General features: G+C 42.6%; 1 long non-coding RNA gene across 3 annotated transcripts; it reads right to left on the reverse strand.

Annotated features, from left to right (window-relative positions):
- Positions 1-5,282: 5,282 nt before the first annotated feature.
- LOC106020160 (uncharacterized) lies at positions 5,283-21,324 on the reverse strand. 3 transcript variants are annotated; one of them, XR_003497758.3, is made up of 4 exons: positions 21,095-21,324; positions 12,019-12,160; positions 9,002-9,114; positions 5,283-7,723 (listed from the first exon to the last, which is right to left on the reverse strand). It is a non-coding gene; the product is annotated as an uncharacterized lncRNA (long non-coding RNA). The 3 variants fall into 3 exon arrangements; XR_005266410.2 differs by lacking the exon at positions 9,002-9,114 and having other exon boundaries at positions 21,095-21,320; XR_001195573.5 differs by lacking the exon at positions 5,283-7,723 and having other exon boundaries at positions 8,729-9,114; positions 21,095-21,319.
- Positions 21,325-21,992: the final 668 nt, after the last annotated feature.

Consider the following 21,992-nt stretch of genomic DNA (forward strand, 5'->3'; position numbering starts at 1 on the left):
TCTCACCTAGAGGTGGAGCTGGGTGGGAACTGGAAACCCCAAATCACACAGGAGCCTCCCTGGGGTGTGACACAGCTGCAGCTCATGGGAATACGAGCCAGCTGACTCAGTTTCTATTTGGATTCTTCGCCACCAAGAATCACACATCCTAATCCCTGCATAGTTCATAAAAAGAAAAAATAAAAGGGAGCCTTCAAAAATTTTTAAAAACACTTTTTGGGTCTCTCTACCTTCAATAAGCTGTAAAATGAACTCTGATACTGTAATTCACTTCCCTCCGAGCTTTAAAAATAAAGCACCAAGGTATAATTCACATCGACAATCTTTACACATATCCATGTAACACAATTTATTTTCATCTCCAATTTAAGAATACACCGCTGCACAATTCATTTACCCAGGTACTTCTAGATTTGATGCTTTCAGAAATCTTTTCAGAGTAATCTGTCCTGTAAAGCAAACAAAAAGAGGGGGTGAGGGCAGGGAGGGAAGGAGAGGCCAATATTTTATTTTCCCTGGCAGAAAAAAAAAAACGATAGCAAATAGCGGAGTGCTCTACTTGAGCTCGCTTTCCCCACTCTATTGTGAACCCTGGTCTCTGGTGCAATGTCTGAGCCATGGACACTCCAGCTACTACTGAGCTCTGAGTACCAGGTGCCTTGCAAATTATTCATCCTTCTCTTGTCTGAACGTTACCCCTTACAGCGCCTTTGCCATTGTCAAGCCTCGAGTTTACTGTAAGTGAATGTTTTGCTGAGAAGAGCTATTCATTTTTTTTTCTCCCAGAGATTGCCTTGACTGCTTGTCCCTCTTTTGTCTGTTTGCTTTCAGTTCTTGACCGAGCAAACACATTTACAGGCAGAGATGTCTTTTCTAACAATGAGCATGAAATGAATATCGTTTCAAATTGCTCCAGTAATCACCAGCGTTTGCAGGGGAAACTTCAGCCTGAGACTCATTCGGTCAGTGGACAAGAATAATATCATGACACAGAAGGGCCCTGTGAAACACCTCCTGTTCCAGAAGGCAAATATTGAATTCCCAGCATTGTATTTGCAGTAAATGGTGTGTGAGCTGAAACATGTTTGATTTATACATTGAAGCTTTGAGCCCTGGCTGCTTTAGAGTTTCTTTGCACTGCTTCAGCAAACACAGACGTCTCTTGTCTTTTTTTTTTTTTTTTTTTTTTGACTAAATAGACAGTGAGGCAAAGATCATCTACAGCAAGAGAAACCCTGGCTCCTGCGTCCCTTGGTAGAAAGCTTTGTGGTGTTTCTTGTCCATCTCCTACTGTCTGCCAACGCTGAGAAGCCCCCTATTACAGCAGCTGTAGCTGGTACCTGGGGAGCCCTAATTCCCCAGATCCAGCCAGTTGCCAGTAACCCACCCAACACGATGCCTGCAAGGAAGCACCAGGTCTATCAGAGATGGTGGAGATGATTTCAGGCCCACAGCTCACCATTACCCCCCAGTACCACCCTTAACACAGAGGCTGAACGGGTCCCAGATCAGGACACTTGTCACAAGTCAATTCACACTGTCACAAAGAGCACACCCATCCCCTTCTTTGGACAAAATATGAACATGTCCTGGATTGTGATGGCAGTACGTTTAACTTGGTTGATGATATTTATTCTGCTGGATGGCATTCAGCAAAATCCCTCCTGGTCCCCTTGGAGCACTTAGCATTTGCCCAGTCTGTTTGCTTAGGAATGGCCAGAGATATCTGCATCTGCAGTAAAAATTTCTTGGCGATCAGAAGTGCACTCAGGAACCATTTTTCTTGGTTATGGTCTAGCTTTTTTACTAAGCAATATAGAACTGGTTCCTGGGGAAGGCTGCCCCCCACTGTTTTGGAGGGGTTTTGTTTTGATTTGATTTTCTATGGATGATCTTTAAAAAGTCAGCATGCACTGAAAAATCGAGCTTAAAGAGTTAGGGTATCCAGTGCTCATGAAGCCCAGGATCTACCTGGTACTCAGTGAATCTCTGCCTGTGTAAGGGAATGTGCCTGACACATGTTGTCCCTCAGATCCTTCAGTTTTTTCTGGCTGGATGCGTTGCTGTCAAAATGTTGTTCCCTTTTTGTTTGGGACCACAGCTCTGCAGTATTCCTAGAGGGTGATGAAGGTATTTCTGTTGGTATATAAATTTGTATTACTTGCAGTAGGAACAGAATAAGGCATAGAGACCTCACAGGGTGACAGATGTCTGATGTGGCTCCATCAGCACCGTTCCCCAGCCAGCAGCACTGACCTGAGCAGAGTCAGCGTGTGGGGAATGGCTCTGCTCAGACTGGGGCAGGATTAGAGTGCCAGGGGTACGTCCACGCAAGACCTGGCTCTAACAAAAGGCTGTAACTAGCTGTGTGATGGTGTTGATGCATCAGTTGAGCTGCACATGACCTCCTCGGGTCTGGAAGCAGCCCACTTATCTTTGCGTGGTGTTGCTAATAAGCCCTGCTTCCTGATCTGAGCTGTAGATTTGGCAGTCGTCTGGCCAGTAAATCTGGTTTGCTTAGATTTAATCCTGGCTCAGTCTCATGAAGGTTTTGGATTATCAGATCCACACCCCATTGAATGAAGCTGTCATCTCCCATAGCCAGGAAGTGCTGATTTTTTCCTTTAGAGAAACAACTAAGGGAACAAGCCACGGAAAATATTTCCTTTACTTTACTTTATCTCTGATAAGGAAAAATCTGACTGAAAATGCTCAGTCTGCATCCTTAATATCAAGCAGTATGTATCAACATAAATGCTATTTCTCATCAGCCAATCTTCCCTACCATTTCTAATTGCAGCTGTTCTTAAATAAACAACTCCTGACATTGGTGCATGGTTAGCACATGCTGTTTATGGCTCTTCCATCACCTAACACTAGAGCAAGACGAAGATGTACCTGAAAACCAGTAGTCCTAAATTTCAGCTGCTTGGGAGCATAATTGATATGTAACTGCAGAACAGACAGCTGAGCAAGGTATCCATAGCCCATTAAAGGATTATGAAAACTTTATGATTTAAGATTATGAAGGAGACACCTTTGGTATTGTGTTTTCCAAAGTGCAGACTACAAATGCCCAAACTAGCTTTTCAAGTTTCATCATTACTAAGGATTGAATTACATATATTTAAAGGGAGAATTGAATTAGTTATATTTTTTGGATTCAAGCTGCACTGCTTGATCAAAATATGTAGTAGCCTCCTGGTACCTGTGCTGTTCCCTAAACAAAGGATCTTGGATGATTGATGTGTTTTGAATCAACCCTGTTGTTCAAGGAAAGAGTGTAGGTCAGGATCTCTGGTACCTCTCCTACAAAGAAAGGCTGACAGGTGCTGAGGCACTGGCACAGGTTGCCCAGAGAAGCTGTGGATGCTCCATCCCTGCAGGTGTTCAAGACCAGGTTAGATGAGGCCCTGGGCAACCTGATCTAGTGGGTGGCATCTCTGCCTATGGCAGGAGGATTGGAACTGGGTGATCTTTGAGGTCCCTTCCAACCCCAGCCATTCTGTGATTCTATGATTTATTGGGCACGCCCTCCCTGAAGCATTTGGTATCAGTACTGGTCAGTGGAGAACCCAAGAGTTCGTCAGGGTGAACGGCAATAAGAGTCAATGGGAAAATCAAACTTGGGAAGAAGAAATCGGCAGGAATATTTTTATAAGCCAGTAGAAACAAGAATCATTTTCCCCGTTCTCAGCTGGTTTGCATTCACTGGTGCTCCCTGACAGAGTGCAGAGATGCAGGTAACCATGGCAATTAGAGCTAGATGCAGTTTTAAGAAGAACGAGACAAATTTGGGTAGGACTCATTTTCCATCACAAGCCATATGGAAAAAATGAATCATCCAGGAGAAAAAAGGATCCCAAAGAAAAAAAAAAAAAAAAAAAAAAAAAAAAAAGAAAAAGGCAAGGCAGTAACAAGCAGGAAGAAAAACCAACTCTTCAGCTATGAGAGCTCCTACCACTGCTCTGAATCCAAATCTCTGGCTCTGGTAGGCACCCACAGCCCAGCAGAAAGCCATGAAGGCTACAGCAGGTTAAAGCTTGCAGGTTTTCCTGATCTGCTGTCAAGGAGTAGCTGATTAGAGCACAACACGCTTTTGATAGAACAGTCAAGGGAAATATCCCCAATTAGCTCATTAGTACAAATCCCATCAGTCTGCCAGTTTTGACATCGTAAACAGAACCAGAAATTAAGTCTCTGATTCTGCTTGTTTATTTGAAGTTGTATCTATTTGATATAACTCTGCAGTCTCTTTTCCAATTGATGATTGGTTAAAAGAGACGAGTGACTGAAAACCTGTGAAAGATGCCATGTGTGCAGAAAGCACAGCAAGGTCTGAGAGCAGCACCCCTTGTGCAGAGCTCCCCCTGCGACTCTGTTGCTGGTTCAATGTCTCCTCTTAATCCTGGGGCTGCAATCCATCAATTATCTGTCAGCTACCATCACACTTTCCTCTCATATTAGAGAACTCACTGGACTTGAACAGCTCAGTGGGGTGACAGGGTGGCCTGCCAGTGTTTGAGGGAAGAAATGAAATGTTGACAGCCTTGCAGCTTGGTGGGTCCAAATCCTGGGACAGCTTTGGTCCTTTGGAAACTTGTGCCACTGGGTGGGTCTGATTAGAGTAAGCCCTTCTGAAGAAATCTGTCAAAGAGAAATTATTCCTCGTGCTCACAGCTCGGAGTGTTTTCTAGGTTTTACTGTTACAGGAGCTTTCTCTAACTTTGATTGTTTGGAGGGGAGCCGTGACACACTCCTTACACCTTCATTAGAATCACTCATTACAGCAAAGGTTGCCAGGTCATTTGATGCGAAGAGATTAAGCAGTCGTGTCATCCCATCCCACGTACAGTGTGCCTGCACATGAATCTGAACCTTTCCCATCGCACGTGGCACTATTTGCAGACTGAGCAATTAAAAGCCAGCCTGGTTTCTCTGTATTCATTATATGTTGCCCTTCAGCAAAGAGAAGTTTGTTGCATTTTGTGGCTGCAGTCAGAAACGTGTCTCCAACCTTTCCCCTTTCCATGCTAGAGCAACCACCCTGATTCTCTGCACTTATGGTCTGCTGTAATTGGCATTAACAGAGCATTAACAAGCTGCCAAGGGGCATCCAAACACTCTCTGCTAACCAGCATGAGGACTTAAGGCTGCATGTACAAAACTGAATTAAAAGGATTTCAAATAAAATTGGTTCCTAGCATGGCAGCCTGATTAAGCAAATTTTCATGTCAGTAGCCACTTTGCCTTGGGGGAAAAGTCAATGCAGTGTCCTGGAAATGTCAGAAGAATAGAGATGAGCTGCACCTTCTTGCAGACTCTCTGCACCAGCTGCAGCTGCTTCTACAGACTGGCTTTCCCAGGGGAGGATCAGCTCTCCATTCCCAGAAGTATTCTCATCAGCTGAAAATCTGTCCAGAGATGGCCAAGTGGGAGCAGTTTCTCTTGTTCTTTGGACACGCACAGCCCAGGAAGGAAGTCTTAAATTTAACAAACAAATCAAAGCATCTCCGTTGAAGAAGGTAGCATGAGGGGGAACATATTTGACAGCCAAAAATATCCTTAATACAGAAGCAAGAAGGCACTCACTCTGCCCCCTAAGTTTTGACTTCATCCCAAGGCCCATTCTTTTTTTAATCTTGCTTTCACTAAGAAGGGTGCCATTTAATTTCTTCCCCCTGCGATAAATCTTTTATAGTTGCAATAAATCTTTATCATAGATGCCATGTATAACATCAGACAGGTCACTTGATGTGCTTGCACCCCTTCTGTACAGTGAGAATAATGTCCAATTTGCTTGGTCTGCAACGCCTCTTACTCTGTGCATTTGTGTGAAAGTGGAATGTGTGCACAGGCATAAACCCTAATAGTACAGCTCTTCCTTGGGGACTCTGGAAGTGTTACTGTTGTGTTTTCAACAATAGTGATGATGTTGCAACTGCCATCACATCACTGCATAGCAGTTGCTAAACTGTTGTGCTTTTAAGACCCTCTGCTGGGAACAACTCCGAGCAAATTGTGCTGCTGTGGCACACAAATGACAGCCGGGACAGACGCATGTTTGCAGCACGAGACGTTTCCCTACATGACACATATGAAGGCTAGCTCAGCCCAAGTGTCATTACAAAACCACTCTCTCAACAGCCCCGTGATGCCACCGAAGGAGGAAAATGAAAAGCTCCTCCTGCATGACACGTGAGCAGCGTGCCAGCATTTGTGCACCAAAAACAAGCCATCGTGAAAAATCCCCGGAGTATATTAGCTATTTGCAGAGCTCTTACACACAGTTACAGATGCCTTGCTCAGTATTACTGCATGCCTGGCCCAGCTGCCGCGGGCTCTGAGCTCTCGGTGTGCACAGCTGTGCCTTCTTGGGCAGCCTCCAGAAGGTCTGCTGGGTGCTGCATCTCTGAACACACAGAGTCCTTTTGAACTGGGCTTGGCATCCTTTAATTAAATGCCTGACTTCGTTCCCTGGAGATGCTAACCAGGCTTTCAGGTTCCATGTTTGATCTGAAATCAGTGGCTGGGGGCCTGGGAACAGAAGGCGTCTGTGCAGGGACAGCTGTCGGTCACACACGTTTCAGCCAGTCCCTGAACATCTCCATTGCCAGCAGACACGTGTAGCATTGCCCAGCATGTTCCCCAAACTGCCTGACCTTCAGCAACCTTTAAGATCTCCTCACTAAATTGTACATGTGCATTCCTGTGTGTTTACAGCACTTGATCTATTGGAAAAGAGCTTTCTGAAAACAAAGATGGATTTTCTCTGGATCACAATTCAGACATTCAGGTTTGTTTTAATTTTTAGCATGCTTCCATGATGCAGTTTAAGTCATAGAAAATGTCCAGGCTGAGTCAAGAGAACAGAGAGATGAGACGTTGGAATTTCCATCAGGTTGTTATTGAAGACACACCTGAAGTTCCAAGCTGAACTTTTCCACAGGTTGAGATTAGGGTAGGAATAGCAAAGGTGAATCTATTCATGCCCATAACATCTAAAGAAGTGGGTTCAATGAAGGTCAAGGTTTGAGTCTCGGTTTTAGGCAGAATCACGTTAGTAATGGCCATGCACCAAAGTTTTAACCTGATCAAAAGCTGCACTGGGAACTGGACTGGGGTCTTCCAACTGAAGCTGTTTGAACATTGGCGTCTGCTCTGGACTGGCTGTCTGTCCATTGTGCCTCCAGAAGGTGACCCAGCAAATTTAGACTTGGGTGCAGGATTTCTCACTTCCTGGAAGTGTTCATCTCTATTTCTCTATGTGACTGTGGAGGGAATTACAATGTGTGGCTTTTGCAAGGCTAAGCTTCAAAGTTTCAGCTAAATGTCCTTCAGATGGCTAAAGTTAGCTGGCACAAATACCAGTTCTACAGATCCCTGATGCAGTTTGTGTCCTAGGACACATTAAAACTTAGTGTAAACAGGCAAAAGACTAATACATTAACTTTCTATACTGCACAAAAAACATTTCACATTCCTATTAAAATTACTACATTATTTCATTATGAAAAATAAAAAAAGATGAGAAATGCCATACTTATGCCATTATCACATGCAGTTTTTTATATCCACATTTCTTCTTGGCAATTCAGGTATAAGTTATTACAACATTAACAGACCAGTCCTGCCATCTGATCTTTTCTTCATGTCTGAAAGTCGATACAAAATGATGGAGCGCTTGAGAAAGCCATGGTTGGTAAATGTGGTGTGAGTTCTCCTGCCATTATGAGGAAAGAAGAGAGAGAGACACAGTGATTTTACTATTCAAATTTTCCTTCATTCCCTTTTTCCTTGGGATAGCTAACTAAGCTGGCAAACTGTCAGAATCAGACAGTGCTGTGCCGGCTCACCAAGGGCAAAAGCACACGTGTATTTAAGTTCATACACAACCCAGCTGATTCAGAAAACATTAACTGCATGCTCAGAGATGAGGAGCTCTGGCACTTCCCTGGACTGTGATCCTTCTTTCCATAAACTCACCAACTCGTGGGGCTGAAGCAGAATTAGCTGTGTCACTGAACAGACTAAAGTCCGTTTCCCCTCCTCCTGTGACTTGAATATTCTCTCAGGTGATGCCATGACTATAATTAATTTTCTTTTAAGAAGAGTTCATTTTCTTCATAGAGTTTTTTATGATGTCAAGCAGACAACGCCAGGGTGTAAAATGAATTCCCTAATGTGGCCTCTTGATAGCTCTGCAAAGGAGGGCTGACACTTTGAGCTATGTCCATAGGACCACAGAGGCTGTGTCATGGCCAATTGCACCAAGATCTTACTCCTGCCGAGGTTGGCTGTGGACTGAAAATTCAATAACACCCTCAGGGGCACGACTTGCTACTGTTGTTTTAGCACAGCATGTTCGTGTTGAGAATTTGCTTCTGAGCACCTGCTGATGGCATGGGACACAGGTCTGCACCTCTCTGGGCCAGCTGGCTTTCCTCAGGTTAGAAAAACTCTTCCTAAGTAAGGGAATCAAGCATACTGCCATGCAAGCCAAAACATTTTGACATGAAATATCCAAAATAAAAATACGGGAAGGAGTTCAGCTCAGCAGTTTGGATGAGGCAACAGCAAGAAGCAGGTTGTGCAGGCAGGTTGGAGAGGGTTGAGTGCTTTCTGCTGCATCAGGGCTGCACCCTGGCTTATCAAGCTATCCAGTGAATTCCCCACAGCATCCACTTGTAGACCTCCTCTGGTGACCTCCTCTTAAGTGCACTTGTGTCCAAGCTGTGAAGTGTGCATGTTTTTATGTCCTTCAGACCTGAGCATCATCCAGGTCTGGCCTCTTGCTCATCTCCCCTAGACTTTTTCCTGGTTTGGTCCCCCATTTCAGGAGAGATGATGGAATGGGAATGCCTACATGGTTGGAGTGCAGTGTTTCATAAGGGGGTGGTGGTGTTACCAGCCCGTAAAGTGCTTTGCCCACTTTCTCAATGAAGGCACCTCCAGTGGTGTCAAACAAGAGGCAAAGTTTGCTGCAAGATTCACTTCTTACTGCATCTATCCAGAAAGGTCAGGTGGGTCCCAGAGGCAGCAAGCTGGCTTCTCCAGAGCCTTTGAACAGGTAAGGGAGCCTTCTAGCTGGAAGTCACACACCACTTGCCCACTCTGTGAGCCAAATGTATATCAAGTGTAGACTGAGAAAAGCTGGAATCTGTTGCCTAATCTTTACCTTTGACACACTTCTACTAACTTGAATGTGCCCTTTGCCAGAAACATGCTCATTTCCAACTTGCCCCCAACCACACATGCTTTTCTGCCCACTGCCAGCACCACTGAAGGTGGGACACGCAGACTCCTTCCATCACCCAGACCCGTTTTTACAAATGTTTGTTTGCTTTGATGCTCAGAGCTGCTGATGTTATAACATTTTTTCATAAATTTTATCTATACTTTCATACAACATTCTAATTGTTTGCCTTCTAAAAACATGGTTTCATTAATTTAATCTTGTACTGCAGAACATTTTATGAGATCTTAAAGAAACTTCATACTGTGCATTAATTTCTTTCCACATAATTGTATTTATATTTCAACAAATAGACTTGAAGTACATTATTATTCTAAAATGAGTGCTAATGGGTTTCAGCACTTTCATGCAGCTAATCGTGCATTTATTTCACAGCTTTGATGGCTCACAAAGACTTCCATTTCTTCATTTACATGAAACAACTGTGAAGGATAAATTAAATGGCTGCTTATTTCATCTACGGATTTTTTTCCTGAAAACTCTACTCAAAGAGTCCACTGCTGGTATACAACATGTAATGCCTTTAAAAACATAGACCTCTGTCAGAAAGACAGTTCCATAAATGAAAAACACAAACCTTCATCCACCCCCCAGCCTGAAAAAAAATAAAAAAAACACAAAATCCTGTGCATAAAAAAAAAAATTAACATGGCTGTTTTGCATAGCAGGGTGGACACTAATTTGCTGCAATTTGCTTTCAAGCCAAATCACAGAGGACCACAGAAGAAGGGAGAAATACAGATGTTCAAGAAGAGGGTTATTCATTACCCAGGAGACGCAGAGATGTGCTCCAGATCTGGTGTTAAATGTGTATTGTGCTTTGCCCTGAAGCCCACAGACTGTCTGGTTCCTCATGTACCCACATTAGACATCCTGAGCACTGGCATCCTACAGGGCAAGCTTGACAATGGTGACCTTGAATAATCAACTGCCTATGAAGGCAACAAAACACCCTCCAAATGAGCAGGGCCATGACTCCACATCCTCTTTTAAACAGGCAATGCTTAAATACTGAGGGATCAAAAGCCTGGCAGGCCCCATGCACACAACATCCTGCATAGTAACCCTAAGGGTAGGCAAGGGATTTGCCAGCTGGCACTTCCAAAATGAGGGACAGAGGAGGTTGAGGTCCCCACTCCTTACTCACCTGTCCTAGAACCTCCCTGAACATCTGTCCCTTGCTCTCCTGCCACTGCTGTTGATAAGCTTTAACCAGCTCGGGGCTTTCTGTCCTGCACTTGCACAGTGCAGGGGCTTTCCCAAGCAGTAATCACACCACTGGGCAAGAAGAGCGTGTCCTCCTGTGGGAAAAATGAGGTCAACCCACCTGAATCTAGAGAGAACAAAAGCCAGCCAAACCAGCTTGCTTTGGGTGAGTTCTGTGAGGGTTCCTCTATAACAAGCCAAGGACAAGGATTTCTCTGGGAGACTTTGCTGGCGTGAGCTGGGGTATCTCCACCCCCTGCCCCGAAGGTCAGTAACTGGATCACTGACCCCAGAAACAGCACTAAATTACAGGTATGACTGAACCTAAGGCTCTTTCACAGGGTTTAACAAAGCTGTCCATAACCTTGAAAGGGAGTTCAAGGGAGTTTCCTTTTTGGGAGTGGAAAATGGAGAATTGTCCATCACTAATGGCAGAAAAATAGCTTTCCCTACACTTATCCAATAAATAACAAAGCGGTTCTCTCCTTCTGCTGGTGGACCTGTGGTAACATCCAGGAGCCATGAACCTACCACTGAAATGCTGTGGCAACTGTACAAAAACCTTTGGTGCCCTAGAGAGGGAAGGAAGTTCCCAGACTGTGTCTTTGTAAGTCTTAAGTAGCCCCACGAAGGCCACATTTGGGTTATTTCTAGAGCTTGTTTGAACCATTGAATCATCTGGCTTCCTGAGATGACCAATCCGCTGCTGTCATGACTGGTCATTAAAATGGCATAAAAAGCCTTTTTAGCACATTTCTACATGGCACATTTCTATGTATTTTTAGCTTTCTCTTTCAGAGTTTTCTTTCATGGAACTGAAATATTTCATATCAGATAATGATTATTTTTTTTCTTGGAGAAAAGTGAAGAGAATGAATTAATCCACAACAGCATTGATGAGGGGAAGAAAAGTTAATTGAAAAATATAATGAAAACACAGAGCTCGTTCCATCTTGTGTAGGCAATGGAAACATTGATATTGACAAAGAAAAATTAAAATTTGCTACAGAGTTCAAACACACTGTTAATATATGTATGATGATAATGCATAGAATCTTTGGTAAGGAGCCTTAAGGCACTCACACAATGAGTATGCAAATGTTATGGAAAACTACAATATTAAACACTAAACATTCTACTTTATTTTTAATTTATTTTTAAGCAAACAGAGTCTGGTAAACACTTTGGCCCAAGTTCCACATAAATTTAGGGCTGTTTCCATGCTATCAGGAGACACTGTGCTGAAAGTGGAAGCTTACTGGGAAAGAAGAGCTTTTTACTGGTGGAGATTCATCATCCCATGTCCCACATAATCCAGCTTCCTGTGGTCAGTGTGGCCATGCCTGACAGCATTTCTGTTTGCAGTAAGATGAACACAACCCCTTAGGCTACTGTTCAGTTACGTAATTGAGCAGAGCCTTTTGACTGCCACAAAACAAAGGCTCAGATGAGAAGGTGGTAAAGACATCACTCTTCCCAACCCAACCTCTCAGGCATGCTGTTGGCCAGGGCTAAGGAAAGTAAAGACCAGAATTAAAGAACTCTGGCAAACTCACCCAGAAGCTCTGTGTTTGGTTTGCTTGTGCAGGTACTTGTGAACAGGAGGGCTGTGCTTGGGTGTTCAGATCTGTGTTCATTCATTCTCATCAGGCTCCCCACTCAGATGCCAAAGGAGGTGATTTATCTTCCTTGTTTCTTCTGTGGTTCAGGGAGAGGAGCAAGAATGGTTGGTCTGACAGGCTGAATAGACTCCCGTCCCTCCTTTCGCTGTGCTGATAAATACATCTCCAGGGACAGAGACTTAATGTTTAATGCTAGGTCACATTAACAGGGATCTTCACATATGAAGCTATTTTCTACTCAGAAATATCTCAGCCTCCAGTGAACACACTGGTAGATTTGTCCTGACAGGCCAAAGCAGTGAATGAACCACGTCAGCTTCAGAAGAAGATAGAGTAAAATGCAGGCAGAAGTATCAGAGACACTGCAGAGTGAGTCCCAAGGTGAAGCACCCACTGACCCCATGGGGAGCAGGAGGACCACGCGTGCACTGTGCTAACTTTCCACCCTGAGCTGTGCAAAAGGTCCAGAGCCAGCCCAGCAAACACCTAGCAGCAGCAAGCCCCTGGGGCTGTGCCGCAGTCATAACTCACGTTTCCCACCAAGTTTAGTCCTGCAACAACAGTTTTTCCTTTTTCTTTCTAAATTGGCTTTGAAGCACTCCTTTAATTTTCAATATAAAGCATCATCATCACTGGCTATACGGCTGTGACATGCAAGGAGATAAAAGCAATAAGCCTTTCTCCACACAACCTCTCTCATTGACTCCTATAATGTCTGAGTTGGATATTTTGTAACCCTGCCCAATTAATTTTGTGCTCAGTGGCTCTTTCTGAACACAACGTCTTAAAAAAAGATCTGCTAAGAAATTCATTAACTTTACAATGTGGTTGGACTTCCTCCAGCCAAATTATTACATTTCTATAGTGCTAAAAATAAAGAAAAGCACTGTATAATTGAAACAACCCACACGGCAAGATTTATCTCCAAGACTCTGTATGGAAACCAAACCCTGGTTAATCTCCACCATGCAACACGGTGTTTCATATGATTAATACATAATACAAAAAGTGTTGCACATTTTCAAATAGATTCCCTGCAGGTAATAAATTACATGTCACAACTGCATGTTTGACAGTAGACACTGTTACACATTTAATCAGTGAATGCAAAATGACAATTTTTAAGCTGTAGTACAACTGCAGCATTTTGACGCTGCTTTGGCCAATGATTTCTCTCCAGTCTGTCCATGCCTTTTGCCTATGAGCTACAAAACACGTAAGTGAAGAGCCTCTATTTACAGCATTCATATTCCATTTGTTATCTCTGCAAAAATCTTGCATCTCCCTCAAATGCACTTATGTCAGATGGCACAGCATGCAATTATGCCCTGCATGGTAGACTAATTTCCTCTCCTGACAGAGCCTTTCACAACCAGAACCTCACATGTCTGGAGTGCCACTGCAGCATAGCCAACACCTTTTCAATCTCTTCAGCCTAGCCATAAAATCATAGGATTTCTGGCTCAGATTTCCAAAGGAGTTTAAGGGACCTCATATCCTGTTAAAAAGAAATGCTACATGAATGTCTACTCCCTCAAGATTATTTTTTTTTCATCCTTTGTGGAAATGTACCTCTGTATCCATTAGGATGTTCGCTCTGCCACGCAGCATATCAGGGATGCCATTTCACTTGAACAGATAGCTAGTGTAATGACAGATTGCACTCTATCAGAAGGATCCATTGTAAAGAGATATAACATGAAAGAAAAATCATTTTCTCTGGGCTGCTATTCTTTTTGCCAGCCAGGTTGGTGAAAATTGACAAAATCAGCCCAATGTATGGATGAAGTGTTCATTTTTGACCCCAGCCAAATACTATCCAATATAAACACAACTATCTGCTTTGCATCTGTGACTTCTGCTTCATCACTTCCAGCCTGACTGTGGCTGGAACACAGTGAACCTGTAATTGATTGGTATTTTTCCTGTTCTAACTGTATTTTCAAAAGAATGTATTTTTTAACTAATGCTCTACATCACTGATACTTCATTAATCCCTGCATTTTTTCCCCTATTAACTACTCACAGTTTATATTAAAAATGATTTATGACCCTTTATTCATTGCGATCATCTCTCTCAGAATCTCACATTTTATCACTGCTCCCTCATCTTGTCCTAGCTGTAATGGTTTCTAGCTTTCTTTTATTATTTTAATTGTTGGGGTTTTTTTGACCATGGGGAATTTAGTTGCTGAACAATTTCCAGGTTTTGTTAATGTTTCCCACTCCAGGCTCCTTTTCTCAGCAACTTGTGTTGACAATTGCCATAACCTCTGGGGAAACCACTCTCTAACAGCTCTGAGCATACAGGTTACTGCTCAGTGCCACATTCTGTTTGCACCAAGCAAATGCAGCAAGACCACAGCTATCAGTTCCCAAATGCAACTTACTTTCAAGTCAGTGATAGGCTTTTTCAGCCTCATCAACCCATCATGTATTTCCAGCCTAGATTTACCCAGCTCAGTACAGAATTGCTATTATTTTTTTAAAGATATTTTATTTTCCATATGGAAGGAAGCAAGTTATTCCACATCAGAGACTCTAGATGCCAGTCATGTTTTTCACAGAATCACAGAATTGTCTAGGTTGGAAGAGACCTCAAGATCATGGAGTCCAACCTCTGACCTAACACTAACAAGTCCTCCACTAAACCATATCCCTAAGCTCGACATCTAAACGTCTTTTAAAGACCTCCAGGGATGGTGACTCCACCACTATCCTGGGCAGCCCATTCCAATGCCTCACAACCCTCTCAGTAAAGAAGTTCTTCCTAAAGTAAATAAGTTCTTCCTACGAACTTTTTCCTGAAATATGTTTTAGAAAAATGCTCAGGAAGTCCTCCCTTGCTACTGCAGCACACAAGAATGTTAGGCAACCCCATTAGATATCTGTTAGAGCCCTAGTCCCTGAACTCCAACATGCTGTTATTATGAATGATCCGTAACTATGATGTTCCTGGATATCCAACTCAGAAAGCTGTCCTCTTGACATTGGGGAAGCCTAGTGTGCTATAAAAACTCTCCCTTTCAGTATTCACTTGTCTCCTTGCTTCTCTACAGTATTCTGTCCTCTTGATAAAGGGTGGACAGAAAGCATGGATTTCTAAGGTATTGTTGTCATTTTGTGCTTCCTTTCTGCATTTAGAAGGCATTGCAGGTACGTAGATTTGTGCTGGAGAGATTACAGCTAGTCCAGTCTGACTTGTCAACAACTGCATTTCTTATACTCAAGATCTGTTCTATTTTTCAGTGATGCCCTTTGGTCCAGGAAGGGACTTTTTGTCCTTGTCTTCACCCCACTGGGTACATCCCACTTTTTCTCCACGAAGAGCCCTCAGAGAAGAGCATTTTCCTGAAGCAAATTCTGTTGCTTTTCTGAGCTCCTCTGCATTCAGCTAAGTAACAGTCTTCAATTGCTTTTTCTGCTTTCTGCAGGACATTTTGTCTAGCTGCTCCCTCATTATGCTGCATTCATTGATCTAGCTCAGCATAAAAAAGCCAATTGGATCATTCACCTTATCCTTGTTGTTCAGCAAATGCCGGTGGTCTGCATTTTGCTGTCCTTATTTCTCAATGTCAGCAGCCTTTAGCTCTTCCCCTGTGAGATCTGGAGCCACAGTAAATGATCCAGGAGTGTTTGGTGACATTTCACAAGTAGTCACTTCTTCAAGACTTTGGAACCTAATTTGTTACCTAAGTAGGAGACATCCAGAGACAATGAAACCAACAAACAGACAAACAAAAGCCAAACTGAGTGAAGCCTCCAGATTTCCTCTGTGATCATTTCTCCCATTTGCTGTTTGCTGTTATTGCCCAAATGACCTCTGCTCAGCTGAGCTCAGTGTTCACCTTCCCTGCCTCTTTGTTAGAGGTTTATCCAAAACACACACAGACCAAGCTCAAATGTGGCACACACCTGGAACAAAGTACTCAAGAATAAAAGCCACTTTCCAAAAAGCAGTAAGAGCCCCAAACAGCTTGCTCAGTCACCTCAAAGGCTCGAGGTCAGCAGCCTGCTCCTGAGAGCAAAGCCTAGAAGTGGTCAATTGCCACAGCTCTGCTGCCTGCTCTGAGTCCATGTGCAGTGCGCCTCTCTCAGCACTGCTCCTAACTTCATGTCTGCCTTTTGTGAAACACCTTTCATTATGTCTCATTAAGTTCCTGATTGCTTTCAGTTTTTGCTGCTGTGTAGAAAATAAGTAGCACAACAAGGGCTGGTCTGTGTGCAGACTAGACAACAATATTTGACTAAAGTGCAATCTGGAAAAGGAAGCTGTGAGAAGCACTATAAGGAGGGAAAGTTGAGCATTCATTGAAGCATTGAATGCCATTGGAGAGGGAGCCTTAGTACTACAGAAGCGTGAGCTAGTCATGCTGAATTAGAGTACTCAGGACTTCTAGAAACCACTACCTCTGGTTACCAGAAATGCCATCAGCTACCTATATGTCCACACACAATACAGGGCTTTCCCTGCCATATAATCCTGCCAAATCTTTAAGTCCTTAGCACATGATACCCCATTCACAACTTGCAACACATCCATATACAATCCAAAGAAACAAGTTTTCACTGTAGTTCCTTATTTCACATTGAAGTAGAAGTTATGACAAAACAAGAAAGATGCATGTGATAATACCATATCTGTAAATAAACTACGAAAACAGTGCGAGAATTGAAAAGTGATCTTGCAACAAATTTTTCAATACAAAAAAAATAACATCCAGATGGCCAGGACTGCAGCAAGTTCCCTTGGCTATTAGAGGAGGCTGGAGTGGAAAACTAAAAGGATGCTGATGGAGGATGGACAAGTGCTGAAAGAGGGAAAAAAATGGGGGAATTTTGAAGGAAATGCTTCTGGGGATCTGAAAGCAGCTCAGGAGAGACTGCTTGTACTGCAACCCAAAAGCCTGGCAGCAACAGCCAGCCCACCTCTTTGAACACAAGGGAAACCAGGGTCTGCTGAGAGCTGGTTATTAGACTTGCAGTTTCCAAATGACTCAGCTAAGCAATGCATGTCAGAGACCTGCCTTCCAAGTGAAAAGTGATGTTTAGCACACAAATATTTTCAATGAGTTTGTTTCAATTCATTTCACTACACCATTATTCTGGGGAATTTTAAGCATTTACAAAGAATGAGAAATGTCTACACTACAACAAATACTTTCAAAAACACAAGGAGATCTCAAAGAATATGCCCAACTACCTTTATGCAATCCCATAGACTAAGGAATCATTTCCAAAATGGGTCAAAGAGTTCCCATCAGTTCTAGTTCTGCAGAAATTTAGTTAAATGTCCAATTGCTGTGAATAGCAACCAACTAACCTCAAGATTGGTGAATGGATGAAAGAAAAAAGCAATACAGTTATAAAACTTCAGATGATGCTCTAATCTAATGCAATAGTTCTAAGTAGCTAGTGGTAGCTTGGTCAGTACTCAAGCCAGCTTGGCAGTCCACATCATGTGGACAGAAACCGGCAGTAAATTTAGGAGAAATCTTGAGCATCTGCAACTTTACCCATTAATTTGATGTCACCTGTTAATGAAATATGACAGAGCTGTAATGGCAGCTGAAGTCATAACAAGTTCTTAAGACAATTCAGTTTACAGGGAGGAAAGACAACTCAGTTCCAGTCAAGGCAAATGCCATCACAAGACGTGTCATGGATGCATCTGCCGGAAGCATCACTCTCTCCAGCTATGGGACGTTATTCAAAGCCATAGGATGCAAAGGCTGGTAAACATGCCAGAACATTAAAAACAGCATGTTCAAACTTCTTACTGAGGGAACATTGGCTGCATGAACAGAGAGCTAATTGGCTCACTTTTTGAGTGAGAAAGACGTAGGGTTTCCAAGGTTTTCATTGCATGGCTTCTGAGTTCAGAGCTGTACTGCCCAGATCAGATATAGTTAGGAAGGACTTTTCAGTAACCCCTCCATTTAACGCATACAATTCTATGAGGACATCCATTCCTTCAAACAGGTTAAAAAAAAAAAACAGTCCCTCTTTTGTAAACACAAATTTAGACGTATGCATCAAGGAACAGGCAGGGGGAGAATTTAAATCACAGATCTCAGAATGGTTAAGGCTGGAAGGGATGTCTGGGTGCCTCCGGCCCAACATCAGCCCCAACAGGGTCAATTCAAGCAGGGTGCCCAACACCATGTCCAGGCTGCTGCTGGAGATCTCCCTTCAGCTGTCCTTTCAACTGCTTTCACCTATTCTGACAGGCATATTTTTGTCCCCCTAAGATAGGGCTTGAATACCCACTGCACGAATCAGAAAGAAATTGGCTTAACACCTTCTTTCCCTGGAATCTCACTAGAAAAAGAGCAGAGGTTACTCCACTTTCAGGTTGTACTCCTGCTGCTTGGTCTCCACAAGAGCCATGCTTCTCAGCAAATCTTTCTGTGGAGGCTGGCAGTTATCAGATTAAGTTATGAAAATGTTGGGGGGAAAGAAAGGAAAAAGACAACTTTAGTGCTTTCTCTCCATTTCTCAGGAGCTTTTGGCATTTATGATGGGATCAAAAAGTTGGGGTTTGGGTATTTTGTATCTGAAGGATACTTTCTTTAAAGAACAAAGACAGAGCTCACAGTGCCATTAAAGAAAATGCTTTATACAAGCAATCCACAGGCAGAGACCAAATACAGACCACTTGCTGAATAAGTTTAAAACTAAGAGTTCACCAGTAAATCACTAATAGACAAATAGTCAGAATTCAGCACTTTGTAGTACCACAGGGGGTTTCGTTTATTTTGTTTTGGTTTGGTTTTGGTTTTGTTTTGTTTTTCCCTTGCAAATGGTTTGCCCAGCTCTATTTTAAAATCAGATCTGTCAGCAGCTCCCTGGGGTATTGCTGTTTCTTTGGGTTTGCATTGGGAAATATCAACATGTGGAAAAAACTTCAATATACTGCTTATTATACACAGCCCCTGAGTATAATGAGCAAACAGCTTTTGCAATGCTGGGCTGCTATTCAGGCAAGCTACCTACAAACTGGCAAGCTATTTGTTAGACTATCAAAAGACAAAGATGTCAAGCTGATCAAAGCTCCTCTGTTAAGCTTTAAAATATCTGTTATTCCAAGCAATCAGAAAAATCCTGGGAATTAATGTGTAATTTGGCAAGAAGACCCATATAAGCCAGGCTGCCCCCAAACTACAAAAATTCAAATGTGTGTACTTGGAAATATTCTGCTTCTTGCAAAGAAATAAGAGAGACAAGCAAAGAGACTAAAAATAAACCAGCACTGAGGGCCAGTGTGATGCAAATTCATTTTATTGCAACACACCAAAACTATTTAGTCAGATAAATATGCTTAATTAGTTTTGCCAGAGTTGGGGAGAAAACATCTTTGTGGCCTACTTATTTTCTTGAAGGCTTATTGGGGCTGTATTTTATTTTGTAGAAATTTTCTATTTTATGTGCCTTTTTGGTCTGATTTTCAAGAGGGAGGCTTCGATGCATTAATTTCAATGCATGTTATGAGAATATCACCAGCCAAGTGTCTTGCACACAATTCCTAAACATATTGAAATACAGAAATATTTCATGCAAAACAATTAGATTTTTTATAGCAGTTTCTGCTTTTACTTAAACTGAGGTGGAAGGAAAGATTTTAGAGATTTTTTGCATTCGACCATTGGTATCACAAGTCTGCCCAAATCAAGCTGGGGTAATCATTCAAGTCTTCTACTTTACCAATATTTCCTACGATGTGATATCATTTTCATATCATCACTTAAGAACAGTGATGAAGCATCAGTGGACACTGAATCAGATCTGGAAAGATCATCCTTAAGCATACAAAATAGCTTCAAGACTTTTAGAAATTATCTCAAGACATGGAATGCAGAAAGAATCAAAGCAGAGCTGCTGCTCTGCCACAGGTCAAGACTGACCTTTGCAGAGCTGCTCAAAGAGAGAACACGAACAGCACTGCACACAGAGGCAAGCTGGTAGGTTCCTTACGGAGAAAAGGAAAACTAAAAGAGGCTTGACTGCATAGCTTCCCTGTGCTGTCATAGGCTATAGCTCTAATAAAATCCAAGTGCTTATGCAAAAGTTGATTTTTAACCATCCTTTTTAAAGCTCATTCTAAATAGGCTGCTCCTAAGAATAGGACTTAAGCACTATTGGACCAGGAAAAAAAAAAAAAGGAAAAAAGTAAAAGGAAAGGACAAAACAGAAAGTGGGGAATAGAAGGAGAGATGAGTACCAACCATGAAATATCATTACAGTTAAGACACAGCAGGGAAGCAATGCATCAGTCTGGCAAATCAGAGCCTGGGCAGATACAAACCACCCTCAGGGCCTCTTGCTTGAAGCCCTTTGGGTCATTTGGTTCTGTTATTGCAGCATAACACACAGCAGAGCCCTCACTCTTCCCTTCCCTCCCTGTCTCCCCTCTTTCTCCTCCCCTGGTTGTCATCCCACTTATTGTATGATTACAGCTGCCTTATAATTATTGATGCCAATTGAGGAATCTTGTTAATCATCACCAACAATATGACACAAACAGTGAGGGAAGATGCTCTAAGCACATTCCTGCTGGAACAGCCAGATTTTTGTCTCTCCCTCTCACAGCACCAGGATTTGCTCTAGAGATAAATGAAAGCATGAAAATAGGTGGGTTTGAGCCAACCTTCACTCACATAGGCTGAAAGAAGAAGTTCCGGCAGGTAGGGGAGAGTTTATGGGAATTTCTCCTACTAGGGAGAAGGAAAGAAGATTTTGATACTATGGAGATTGACCACACTCAACAACTGGGGATTTCCCTTCAAATCCAATGAGTTCATAACATCACTGAAGGCTGGGATCCAATACCATATCCTGGGCAGTCAGCAAGGTGAGTACTGGTGTGCATTGCACTATGTATCTCCAACTACTCCTCAACTAATGCTAAATCCCAGACAAGTTTAGGAAGGAGGGAGCAGGACTGCACAGACACCCATACTTTTTAAAAAATAAAAAAGGAGAAATGGTACAGAAAGAGTGAGAGACTTACCTCTCATGAAGAGTTCTCTGGTGCTGATATTACCAGGACAGATGTAGAGACATAGCCATTACCTACTAAATGTTGATAAACATTAGCTGAGGGCACTCCTTAGTTTATTTTCCCCACACTGGTTTAAGCACAATGCTGAGTTCAGTTCCAGATAGACACTGGACTCTCAGCAAGTAGAATAAGTAGCCAGGGCTTGAGGTTTAAATATTCAGAAGGTATGAAGTTTTCAGAGGTTTGTTCCCTGAAACAGCTGCACCTGTTTTTCTTACTTGCCTTTAATCCCACTAAGTGGCTATACACGTGCAGCAATTACATCCAGATACCAGGACCCTCCAATTTGCTTTGAATACAGCCTGGGCAGGCAGCTATCCAGACTACATCAGTCAAAGTAATGACAGCAAAAAAGATTAAAAAAGAAAGTGTGAGGAGGAGGATGAAATTCCAGAAGATGATAATTGAAGAACTATGAGAATGTTCATTAAGTTTGACAATTTCAAGCCAAAAGGCTTCTGCCCTGGCAGGTATTTTATCTCCCACTTAACCCTTCACACCTGACCTCCCTGCCCAACACTGTTCCAGGTGTCCCTGCATCCCAGATGAGCAATTGCCAGTGACCCTAACAGAGGCAATCCACCTTTCTTCTAATTCGTTGTTCATCACAAGACACCTAAAGGCTCATTGACCCAGACTCAAGCACATTTATCCTAAAAAATTGCCTGATTTGGACCAGTCAGTCAACAATTCAGTATAAAAATTCTAGAAAAGCTGGGTGTGTTCTGTATAGCTTTTTGTGCTTGTCTTAATTAAAGCTCTGTGTTTAGGAGTCTCTTTTTTAGAGATGGGTCTCACATGGTGTGGTAATTCTTCCTGTGATTTTGTAGAAGTTAAATCCTTCTCT

The sequence above is a fragment of the Anas platyrhynchos genome, chromosome 5, assembly GCF_047663525.1.
Source record: "Anas platyrhynchos isolate ZD024472 breed Pekin duck chromosome 5, IASCAAS_PekinDuck_T2T, whole genome shotgun sequence".
Taxonomy (NCBI): domain Eukaryota; kingdom Metazoa; phylum Chordata; class Aves; order Anseriformes; family Anatidae; genus Anas; species Anas platyrhynchos.